Below are 12,793 nucleotides of genomic sequence, written 5' to 3' on the forward strand. Positions count from 1 at the left end.
TTAAATTACCAACACGAGAAGTACAATGTATACAGTATGCTATAAGGTGATGTGTTAGAAGGGAAGGAAAGAAAAGAAAGGAAATGAAAGGAAAGAAAGAACAAAGCAAAGCAAATGATAACAAAGAAAAAAAAGTATAGAAGAATATGGGAGATGATAAGAATGAGGTTAGAGGAAGAGGGCTCAGATTTTAAATAGGATGGTTAAGAGTAGGTATTATTTAGAAACGACATTTGAGCTCAGATTTTAAACAGATGAGGAGGTTAGTCATGCAAGTGCCCAAGGCAAAATTATTCTAGGCAGAGAAAACAGCCCAAAGGATTGAAGTGTTCCTGGAATATTCAAGAAATAGTGTAAGTGAGTGAAGGAAAGAAAAACTGGAGACAAATTCAGAGAAATACTGTAACGGGATGGAGACCAGACTAAATAGAGCCTTTTTGGAAATTGTCAGGTGACTTTTACCCTGAGAAAACTGGATATCACTTGCAGAATTTTGAGCAGGATGTGGCATAATCTTCTGTCTTGCCATGTTGAGAATAGATTGTGAGGACAAGTAGAAGAATAAAGTCCAATTAGGAAATTAAGGCAGAAATCCACAAGAAACTTGATGGTGGCTTGAGCAGGGTAGCAGTGTGAAGGTGGCAGCACATAGATCCTGGGTATATTCTGAAGTAGAAATCAACAGGAGTTTCTCAGGAATTGAATGTGAGATATAAGAGAAAAAGAATAATCAAGGATGATACCAGAGTTGTTAGCCTGAGGATGAGGAAAACTAGAGTTATCTCCTGATAAAAGTAAGGTGGGGAAAGCAGGGACTGAAGCAGGTTGGCTGGGGATGACTATCAGAAATTTAGTTTAGGGATGTTAACTTTGCAGTGTCTTCTAGATATCCCAGCCAGATAATCAGTTAGACCCACAAATTCAGTTTGGCAGAAAACTGGAGGTAAATATTTGGATGTCATCATGATTTACACGGCATTTAAAGCCACAAAACTCAATGGGAACAAAAGAAAGTAGATAAAGAAGAAAAGAGAATCAGGGACAGAACCAGGGACATTCAAATAATGAAGTTTGGAAGGCAGAGTAAAGAGTAAAATGACTGTGAAGGAGTGAACAATAAGCTAAGAGAAGAGTCAAAATTGTGTACTATCCTGAAATCCAACAGAAGGTAGTGTATCAAGGGGGAGACAGTGATGAACTGTCTCCAATACTGCTGGATGGTCAAGTAAGATGAAAGCTGAGGATAGACCACTGAATTTGGCAACAGTGATCATCAGATTTCTATCAAGAGCTGATTTGGTAAAATGTTAAGAGTAAAAACCTGCCTAACGTAGATTTAAAAGAGAATAGAAAGAGAGACACAGATACAGAGAATACAGCACACACTTTCATTAAGTATTTTTGCAAAGAGGACAAAAATAAAAAAATGATAGTTGAAGAAAGTAAAAAAAATGCAAATATAGGAGCAATAACGAAATACTTGTGTGCAAATATAATAAAGAGATAAAATTGCTAATGCAGGAGAGATAGAGAAATAAAATGCTCTAGAAATGCCCTTGTGTAAGAAGCAATAGGATCTAGTGCACAGATGCAGGAGCTATTTTAGATAGAAATGGGAATAGTTGATTTAAGGTAATGGGTGGGAGGTCAGGTTGTGTGGGTGCAGAACCTGGTAGGAAGGCACATGTAGTGATAGAAAAACCTGTGGGGAAAAATCTCTTCTGATTGTTTCCATTTTTTCACTGATTTAGGAAACAAAGTTGTCAACTGAGAGTGAAGTCAAGGTAGGAGGTATTGGTGGTTTGAGGAGAAAAGAAAGGGTGTGATATCTAAGTACAAGAACGTGGGAGAGTAAGTGATCTAGGGACATGTGGCATGATTACTGGGCATCATCAAGGATCCACTTGTGTGTGTGTCCAGCTGCAAAAGTGTAGGCATAAAGAAAGGTGGGAATTGAATATGAGGATGAAGATTCAGCCAGACAGTTACCGAAAAACCAATCAAACAAAAAAACACTGAGAGGGGGAGTTTGTTAAGTGTGTATGTATAAACAAGGAGTGATTTTTATGAATGACCGTGGAATTTATCTAAGGAAAGGGAAGAGGACATTAATTGAGAGGTGATCAAAGTATGACAAGATCAGTGATTTAGAGGCCTGGTGGGGTTAAAGGATTGAGTTGGAGTTCTAGATGAAATGCACTAGAAAGGTGGTGGAGGATGTGTGAAGGAAGGATTATGGGCAGGTCACAGTTACTGGCCATGAAGGGTTTCAAGATAAAACTATGGGTGTGGATGTCTGAGGAAGGGTAAAAAAACATGATCATTGGAGGAAAATAATTTAAGTAATTTACAGGATAGTCTGTTAAGAGGCCATACATATGCATATTGACATTACCGAGATTTGGGTAGAAAGTGCCAGTGGAGAAAATTGCAGGGTTCTTGGAGCTAAATTCCTGTCTTCTAAGGATTACACATTCATGAAAACTCCTTAAAAGATGCATATCCAAATGTGAAAATAATTTGAATCCATATTTTATCCTGCTTTTGCTTTTATATTTGAATAGATTTATGATGCTGCGAGTCTAAGTTTGTAATAACAGCATAATTTACTAACAGTTTTTTTTTCTGCACACAATTGAATTCCCTGGGAAGTCAGGCTTAACATTATTGGAGTGACGTCATTCCTGAAGATATACCTAAGGATTCAACAGGAGTCATTAGAGGCTTCAATTGATGGATTTATCAAGGCCAGTAATTGGAGCAGCTTAGCTGGATGCCCTTTGTCTAATTGATGGGTCATTTCACATTTTAAGTTTCTAACACTTAGGCACCAAAATCATGAACAAATTATTTGAATAATCTGATTAAATGTACAAGTTTCTTGAACCTTAGAAGTAGAGTGACTGTGCATCCCAGTTTACCTGGAACTATCTTGATTTATACCTGTTGTTGTGGAGAAATTATTAACAAACTACATCCTGGTTTAGATGACACATTGTATGGTAACCCTGTCTACATAACTAGGCTCCTGTCTTCCAGGACTGTTAATGCAGGAAATAGTAAGTGTAGGTCTAAGCACTTCTTGCAGATCCTAGCTGCCTCACAATTGCTGGGCTCCCTCATTTGTTCAATCCAAGGGAGACACAGTGTATTAGTCAGTTCTCATGCTGTTATGAAGAAATACCCAAGAATGGGTAATTTATAAAGGAAAGAGGGTTAATTGACTCAGTGTTGCATGACTGAGAAGGCCTCAGGAAACTTACAATCATGGCAGTAGGGTAAGCAAACACATCCTTCTTCTCAAGGTGTCAGGAGAGAGAATTGTTAAGCAAAGGGGGAAAAACTCCTTATAAAACCATCAGATCGAGTGAGAACTCACTCACTATCACAAGAACAGCATGAGGGTAACCACCCCCATGATAAAATTATCTCCCACTGGTCCCTCGCACAACACAACACGTAGAGATTATGGGAACTACAATTCAAGGTGAGATTTGGGTGGGGATCCAGAGCCAAACCATATTACACAGAAAAGAAGGAAAATATCTTAGCTGGATGTGCTGGGCTGATACAGAGATAGCATCACCATTGCCCTGACCAGCTTGCTTCACGCCTTAGATATTTCACATTTTGATACCAGTTATTCAGAGAAGAGAGATAGTATCAGTCTTTTATCATAATATTATCATAAACTCCCTTTCTTTTTTCATGATATTTCAACCACTACCCTTCATATATGCTTAAGAAAACTGTTGTTATTCCATTGTCATTTCCCCATACATATCACACAACACAAGATGTAGCAGAGTAATTGCACAATCACATAATTGTATACTTATTTGCTAATAACACCAAGACATGTTCATGTTCAAAGCATATTATAATTCCAACTAATCCTAGATATCAGCAAAAGACTTAACAACTTAAAACTATAAAAATAATCTAAACAATTCAAAGCAGCTTTTGTGGGCAATTGCATCCTAAGATCATTTTATCCCCCTAAATATTATTTTAGTAAGTACAAACAGTTAACTGAAAGGATAGTTTTTTACCATCAAAAATATTTTATCACATTCCAGTAAATAAAATATACTTAAATACATTTGGTTCTTAAACCATTTCTCTAAAATGTTTCATTAATAAACAAAAATATATTACCCAATGAAATTTTTTCTTTTATTCTTGTTAGTGTAGTTAGTAATTATGTCTTCTTCCACATAAAGGTTTTGACTGAACAGTTTAACGGAACATTACCAGAAAAAAATTGTACTTCTGATTTGCAAAATCCACCTCTACCTCTCCTTCCACTGACCTCCAATTTCACTAAACCCAAATGGATAAAGAGGAGATAACACTAATGTATGAGTGTTATAGAGAGGTCAGCTTTTATTTTCCTTCTTTCCTTTCCTTTTCTTTTTATTTATTTATTTATTTATTTATTTATTTATTTATTTATTTTTTATTTATTTTTGACCCAGAGTTTCTCTCTATCGCCCAAGCTGGAGTGCAGTGGCACGATCTCGGTCTACTGCAATCTCCACCTCCTGAGTTTAAGTGATTCTCCTGCTTCAGCCTCTGGAGTAGCTGGGATTACAGGCATCAGCCACCATACCTGGCTAATTTTTGTATTTTTACTAGAGATGGGTTTTCACCATGTTGGCCAGGCTTGTCTAGAACTCCTGACCTCAGGTGATCTGCCCCCCTCCACCTACCAAAGTGCTGGGATTATAGGCAAGAGCCACTGTGGCCCGCCTACTTCTCATTTTTTAATAGAATTTCATCTCATATTCTTGATGCAGTTTATCTTTTCCTAATAGAAATAATATTTCAATAGCCACTACTATATTGCCAATGGTATTCATTATTATCAGCAAAATATGTATATAACTCATCAATGCTTGTGCCTTCTTCAAGGCTTCCCACTGCCATTTCATGACAGATGAATGCAAGAGAATGCATTCACCATAGAGGAGATTGGCTGCAAGAAGACGCAAGGATTCTGTAAGTGCCAGAAGAAAGGGAGAAAAAAGGAACTTCTCCTAGGAAGCGTTGTAAGGAAGCTAGTTCCCTAAAGGAAAGGAGGTTCCTGATATTGACTTTTTTTTTTTTTTTCCAGACAGAGTCTCACTTTGTTGACTACGCTGGAGTGCAGTGGCACAATCTCAGCTCACTGAAACCTCCGTCTCCCAGGTTCAAGCAATTCTCCTGCCTCAGCCTCCCGAATAGCTGGGACTACAGGTGCCTGCCACCACGCCCAGCTAATTTTTTATTTTTAGTAGAGACAGGGTTTCACTATGTTGACCAGGTTGGTCTCAGACTCCTGAAATCGGGTGATCCGCCCACCTCGGTCTCCCAAAGTGCTGGGAGTAAAGGCATGAGACACTGCACCCGGTCATGACTTTGACTTTCTCTCTACACCTGGTAAAGTGCTAATGAAACTGAAGGATTCAAAGAAGGAAAGAACTTGAATAATTAATTTAGATACTGGCAAACCAGCCCTTAGTAATCAACTAGATATGTATAGTAGTTATGTGTTGGTTTAATTCAATACAAGTTTTAAATAGAACCTATTTTAAAATAGGTGGTTATGAATAAGAAATTGATAACTGAAGTATGTAAAAGCTTCATGTGAAACAGTGTTATTATTCTCCAATTCAAGAATTAATGTGACTAAAATATATTCTGCAGGAAAGTGTTTTAATACTGAGGATTAATTATTTCTTCCAGAAAGTCTATATGTCACAAATAGTCTTTACTGAGGAACAAACTGATTTAAGTAGAAGAGATACTTCATCTTACAGACAATGATTTAATTTCCAAAAACAGGCCACCGAAAGTGAGTTACACCAGCTTTGCTCATTATCATCAACCTCCCTTTCCTCCTGTGTCAAGGAAAAGCATTTTCAAACCTTCCTTCTGTCTCTCCCAGGACCTTGATGTATTTTTGTTTCTTCTTTCCTCAATTTCTCTCTGTTGACTTCATACCTTACTCTACAAAGGGCTTAGGTTTTTCTAATCCTCACTAAAGTTAAATTTCCCTCAATAGTACCTTCTTTCTCAAGGTAAAAAATGTTATCTCTCCTACCTTTCCCTGGCAAACTTCATAAAACTTAAATATAATCCCCAGATTTCTCATGTCCAATTTAGTCCTCAGAGACCCTGTCTCTGCCATTCAACTAAACCTCTTCTCTTAGAATTCATTTATGACCTGATAATGATAACTAAATCCATCATCTTTACTGTATCCTCTTATGAACCAACCCCTTTATGGGTTTTTTATTGTTTCTGATCCCTATTTTGATATTCAGTTTACCTGCTTTGCCTCCTGTGATATTGTTATTCCGTCAACTTCTCACATTGTTTTCACACAATTTAATAATACCTTTTTTAACTCTCCTAATGTTAAGATTATGCCCCCAGTCATCTTCACTTTTCTTTTGTTCCCCATTAATGTTTAATTATTTGTGACCTAATTTTTGCCCACAACTGCATGCAGATCTGTATATTCAGCCTTAATCACTAATCTGATACATGGATATAACATGTTCAGCTTCTTATAGAACACCCCAGTGTGTGAGTATGTGCCAGTATGTCAAATGCATAACACCAAAAGCCAAATTCATTATCCTTACTTTTACTGCCCCAGGGGAAGAAAAAACAACTGCAGCAACAACACCAACAACAGAAGCTTCAAACAGATTGGGTTATTTACCATTCTCTACAGTTTTCCTATACAACGCCTACAGTTCCCCATTTTCTTGTATTTACTTGCCTCACCTATGTACCTGGAATAAGCAACTTTCTGTTTTTCTTTATTTATATCCAACTCACTCTTAAAGATCTAATTTAACTGTGACATCCTCCTAAAATCTTTTCCTCTGAGCTCTGAGCCCCCCATGGACAGAAATCGACATTGTTGTTTTATTCTGAATCCCAGGGTGTAACATGGTGCCTGGCACAAGACAGGTGCTGATATTCCTGTCCCATTCACTTTCTCATCTTTCTTCATTCCTTATTTTGAGGTATAGTGGTATCTGCATGTGTATATTTGCATGTTAAACTCTCAGAGGTAAACTCCGTAACTAATTATTTCTTAATCTCTACCATGGGCGCTTGGTAGATACGCAGTATTCCACAAATATATGTAGACATGACACATTTTAATCCCTTTCTTTTCTCAAGATATTGAAGAAGTAGGGTAAAGCCTGTGCCTAGTAAGTGAACAAAGGAGGAAACGCCTGTACATGAAATGATATTCTTATAGTTGTCAATAGATTAACCTATATGTACAATCTTTTCTATTAGGTAGGAGGGAAAGAGTCATGTGGCCATCCATATCATTCATGAGTATAGGGTAGAAGAGTATACACCACCTAATAATGAAAAAGGCATACTAAAAAACAGAATTTCCATAGTTGTCATTCAGTTTTCTTGGATGCTTTGACAAGAAACCTAAGAAAATTGAGCACTGCATGTAATATGCCATTGAGCAACAGTATACTGAAAGAAACTCTATTTTACAGAATACAACCAAACACATACACATACATGCACACACACAAACACAGTGAATATCAGCATACCTGGTCTATGCCATCCTGATGTGTTCACACTAGAGATAGATTGCGTTACTGCTATGGAAGATATGGAACTGTCAATCAGTGTTCTAGCCTTGCCTGATTGCAATTTAGTACGTGACTCTGGGAAATCCACTTTATCTCTCAATTACAGTTGCTTTTCTTTAAATGATAATGGGGATAAATGGTTAAATATCTGTAATTCTAAAAATATCCATATATATGGAGCCATGTGGAACTACAAACTCTAGATTCCACACATTTACAAAACATGTTTTTTTCATGGTTTGTCTAAACCATTTTATAAAATCATTCCCCATAGCTTTCGCAACCTCTGTCATGGCAAAACTACCTTTTTATAGGAAAACAATGACTGAGAAAAAACATCCTGATGCACCCCCACTGCCTGCCACCTCCACCGTCACACACACACACACACACACACACACACACACACACACACACACACACACACAGTTCTTTCCACAGGAGAAAGAAGTGAGGCATTTCAAAACAATCTTACAAAACTATTTTTAAAATATTTGTAAAATCTCTTTAAATTTCTCTAAATGAAAATCAGTGGTTTTTAAATGTAGGATTTCTATATGTCTTTATTCCTATTATTCTGATAATAATCAAGCAAGGATTTAAGGGAAATCACGAGAAGCAGCAGAGAGAAGCTAGGCTGTTGCATGCAACTTCTACCTCCTGAGTCATTCCACTCTTTAACACAGATAATGTCACATGACCTAAAATAATTTAAAATGTGAGCACCTTCTATAATATCAACTGCTTAAAATGGCCACAGTTCTATTATCCTAAATCCAATAAAATATAGAAAAAAATCAATTTTCATGGCAATTAATTTGTGTTCAGCATACTCCTCACATCCACACTGGGGGAGGAGGGAGGGTCTATAGTCTCATTCCAAGTCTATTAAACACATTACATAAATCTTGATTCATGTGGGAGAAATGACTTACGTATTATTTCTAAGAGGTAAAAATAAACACATAAACAATCTGTGCCATCGTAGCCAGCAGAAATCGTTCAAAAGGCCTTTGGACTCAGAATATTGGCTTGCCTCTGAGGCTGCAATCAGAAGGCTCAGCCCTGGGCTTTGGCAGAGCCACTGCCATGTTAATCTGCTTCATTATATCTCTACAATTTGTTCACTGCATTAAGGAGCAGTATTTCCCTTGTGAAAGGAAAACCCATCCTTCACTTTGAAAGCTTTACCTTTAAATGGTAAACAAATACAGCCGGAGACAGACAGCAACAGCTAGGAAGCCAAATAAATAATAAAATACGGTATGTCATAGTCAGAGCTCATTTTAGCCTAGGAAGATTTTAAATTGCACAACAGCTAGAATTAGAGCTTTTGAATCTCTTAGATCTGATTACAAGCTAACAAAGCACACATCTTATATTAAATGTCATTCTTAACATAGATAACAATCCGTGGATAAGTCAAAAATAGAATCATGCTGGCTTACCTGAAATAAAGAAAAATGTAAATCATAACACAGAATCCATGTATGTGTTGAATATAACAGTCTTCAATGCAATTCTTCAGAATTTTTATTGGAGTAGAAAGTAAAATCTCACATGTATTCTATCCTCATTAAAGAAGAAAAAAACAAGAAAGGATGACCACAGCATCCTCCCTCCTTTACCTTAGCTTTCTGTTCTGACACTCATTCGATGGTACCCAATGTCTGTTAGAAAACAGCATGCTAAATTAGAAAAATAAATAAATAAAGGCAGCATCTTACATGACAGCTCCATCTCCTGGTCAAAAGTGGAACCATTTTAATTCATGTTCCTTTGGGTATGTAGCAGTTAGCACGAAAAATTAAATGATGTACAACCCATAATTTCACTGTATTTGCAATCAACAATCTTAATTAATTGTAATTTAAACATTTAAGAAGAATTATAGTATGAATTTTTAGAATTATGATTCTATTTTGGGGATTTAAATTTATTTATATTATGTTTCAACTAAATGGAAGCTTTTCCCATCATTGAAAACTTAAGATTTATTTAACTTTATATACCATCTGTAAAAGTAACATGTATCTCCTATAAAATGATTTTAGATGTCAAACTTATTGTTAATGAACATCACATCTCTTTGTGGAGAAGTATAAGTTTTTGTCACTAGAGAAGTTAACACATAACACTTTGTGTTATTATTATTGCTTGGAGGAATGCTGAAAGGTTAAAGTTAAGGCAGGAAGATTAAATGACTTAAAGACAAACTTAAAAAATCTTTAGTTAATCTAAGCTAAATACAAAAATACAGATGACAAGTTATAGGCAATATGAAATTTGATAATTGTAGTAGCAAATTATAGCATGTAGTTACATCTTCTTAGAGAGATAAGAGAAAATTAAGTTGTCAAAAGAATCCATTTGGTAAATGACACCATTTATAGGATCCAAGTTTTACTGTTCATATGATGCTCTCAATATATGTTTGTTTAATTAATTATTCTTTTTATGAACAGTTGTGAAGGCCAGGACCTTTTTTTAAATTTTGAAGTAAAAGGATAGAAATTTTTTTCTCCCAATTTTTTACCATATCATTTTAATTTGTGGCCAAATTGATCTTTAACTTCCTAGTGCAGTAACGCTGTCCATGGTGCTGAGAACCAATTTTAGACCTCATGGTGAGTTCTAGGTCTTAAACAGGTCTGAAATACTGTCTTTGAAAGATTTGATATAAAATTTACCATTAAAAGTCCTTGGATCAGCCAGAATAATTGATAGTATCTAATATAAAAATAGTTACGTAATATTTTATCCACAAAATATGTATATACACATGTTCACCAGAAGCCAAAATGCTGATAAATACATTTAATAAAATACATGATCACAAGCAACACTTTCTCTGGACTTATAATATTTTATTTTCTATGTGCTAAAGTTATACTGCATAGATTGTTTTAACATTAGGTTGTTCCCACACTATTAAATAGACGAGGAAACCAAAGCCCACTCTTCAGTAACTTATCCAGTATTAATAAGCAAGTCAGAAGAACAAACCCAGTTCCTTAAATTTTACCTTACTTCCATTTCTACAACATTATTAAGATGTATTAGTTTGGTTTTTAAAATATATTTTTAACACTGCACAAATAAATAATTAAAGAGACTTAGTAGATCAAATTATTTTAATGTATACACTCAACTATTCAATCTCACAAGTTTCCTGCACTATCATAAGATACATAAACTCTCAGGGTACATAAATATAATAATTTTGACACATTAATTTGCAATTTCAACAAATTATTCCTAATGGCCAAGAAGCTTAAACCCTTAAGATTAAAGCCTAAGATGCCACAAATATGAAATATTATTGATACTTTATCTTTAAAATCATGGGAATTTTACGATAATTTATATAAAATTTAAATATTTTTTCTTAACACGGTAATCATTTTCCCTGTAGTCTTGAAGGTAAATTTTATCCTTAAGGAAGATGTGCCTAACTGATCCTGGGATTTTGTGTACCTCTAGGTACGCCATCTCATGCCCCTAGGGATACAATATCCCCGTTTCAAGACCATAGGGTTATATGACACAGAAACTGGAGCAATCCTTTACAACCCTAAGTCATATCACATACTCTTCTTCTCAAAACTTTTTAGTAGCTACCCATCTCCTTGTGAACAAAGTTTATGCCTCCCCCAGTGTTCACAATGCTCACAGTCTGGACTCCTTTACTTCTCTGATGTTACTCTTGTTCTCACTCACTCTGTTTTAGCCATGGTGTCTTCTTTCTCATTACTCAAACATGGCAGGCATGTCCCTTCCTTCGGAGGTGTCCACCTTTTAATTTCTTTGCCTGGAAATCTCTTACATGGGCTCCGTATGGCTCACTTCCCTCATTCTTGTCACAGCTCACAGCTGCCTTCTTACTGAGGCTGGCCTTGACCCTCAATACCACACACTGTCCCCTCCTCTGGTTTTCCCTGTAGCACTTAGCTGACATACTATGTTGTCTATTGTCTGCCTCCTCCAACAAAATGTAAATTCCATGAAGGCAGAGATGTTTGCCTGTTTTGATCACTTCCATAAATGTGGTTCATAGAACTGTACCTGAAATATAAGACCCACCCAAATAATGAATAAATAATGAATACATGTCCTAGACATAGAAAATTCATATGTTTTTATTAATGTACCATAGGAATGCTATTATTTCCGTCTGTGGATTCCTATGTTCTTATTAATATGTATGTCATAGAGTATGAAATCAATGACACAAATGGCACGTTCTTTGAGTAAACTATTTAAACCATGTTTAATTCATATACTTAAGCAGAAAACAGAACATGTAGTGAATATTCCATAAATACGTTAGGTTAATGATGTCAGTGTTGAAATTAGACCACTATGTTCTTGAATTGTTTTTAATGGAGTTCTGACAAAATTTTGGTAAGATATTACTGAACAACTCATATCACGTTAGCACATCTTTCCAGGGTAAAAAAAACTTTGAGGTAACTATTATAATTTTATTTTTATGGAAAATATTTAATCTCGTCTAGAAAATTTTAGCTGTTTTAAAATAAGTTGTAAAACTAGCAACGTGTCACGTGGTAGATATGTGTGCATGTGTATATAAATATATATATACATATGTACATAGACAAACAAGTACATACATGCACTAATTCTTTATGAAATCAACTTGAGTTAGGCATTCATTTGGCTAGTAACAACAAACCAATGACACATAATTTCTCAATGATATGTCTCTCTAGCATTGCTTTAATCATAACATCCATACTTTTATTTTGGCAGCTTGATTTTCAAAATTGTTTTAATTGTTAGAGATAAAAGTAAGTAAGCCTTGTTTTACCTCCATTAAGTTGTGGATACTGACTGTTATTTAGTTTTTTTCTACCATCTATCATTCACCCAGACTTCAAAATATCATCCACCTGATTCAGAAAATAAAAGAAGACTAAGTTCCTAGTTTATACCTAATATTTGTTTACATTTTTCTAGCAACACTTCTTCTTATTTAAAATATCTGCATTGGAGAAAAGCAAATGAACAGACATTCTTAAATGACAATTTCATTCGTACAGTTTTAGTCACCTTAAAATACGCTAACCTCTTTTAAATTATTGGTCACCAACGTCAAGACAGTTTTAAAAAGCTGAACTCCATATCTAATGTTTTCCTGCAGTATT

The 12,793-nt window shown here is 35.4% G+C and overlaps 1 protein-coding gene across 2 annotated transcripts in view; it reads right to left on the reverse strand.

Moving 5' to 3' along the window:
• The window catches only part of SCN2A (sodium voltage-gated channel alpha subunit 2), a 166,017-nt gene extending 156,705 nt beyond the window's left edge, over positions 1 to 9,312 (reverse strand). Inside the window, exon 1 of one of the 2 annotated variants that reach the window (XM_010365307.2) lies at positions 9,074 to 9,312. The gene's annotated coding sequence lies outside the window, so the exon portion shown is untranslated. The remainder of the gene's footprint in view (positions 1 to 9,073) is intronic. The other variant, XM_030916179.1, reaches the window with a different exon arrangement.
• Positions 9,313 to 12,793: the final 3,481 nt, after the last annotated feature.

Source organism: Rhinopithecus roxellana, chromosome 14, assembly GCF_007565055.1.
Source record: "Rhinopithecus roxellana isolate Shanxi Qingling chromosome 14, ASM756505v1, whole genome shotgun sequence".
Classification (NCBI taxonomy): domain Eukaryota; kingdom Metazoa; phylum Chordata; class Mammalia; order Primates; family Cercopithecidae; genus Rhinopithecus; species Rhinopithecus roxellana.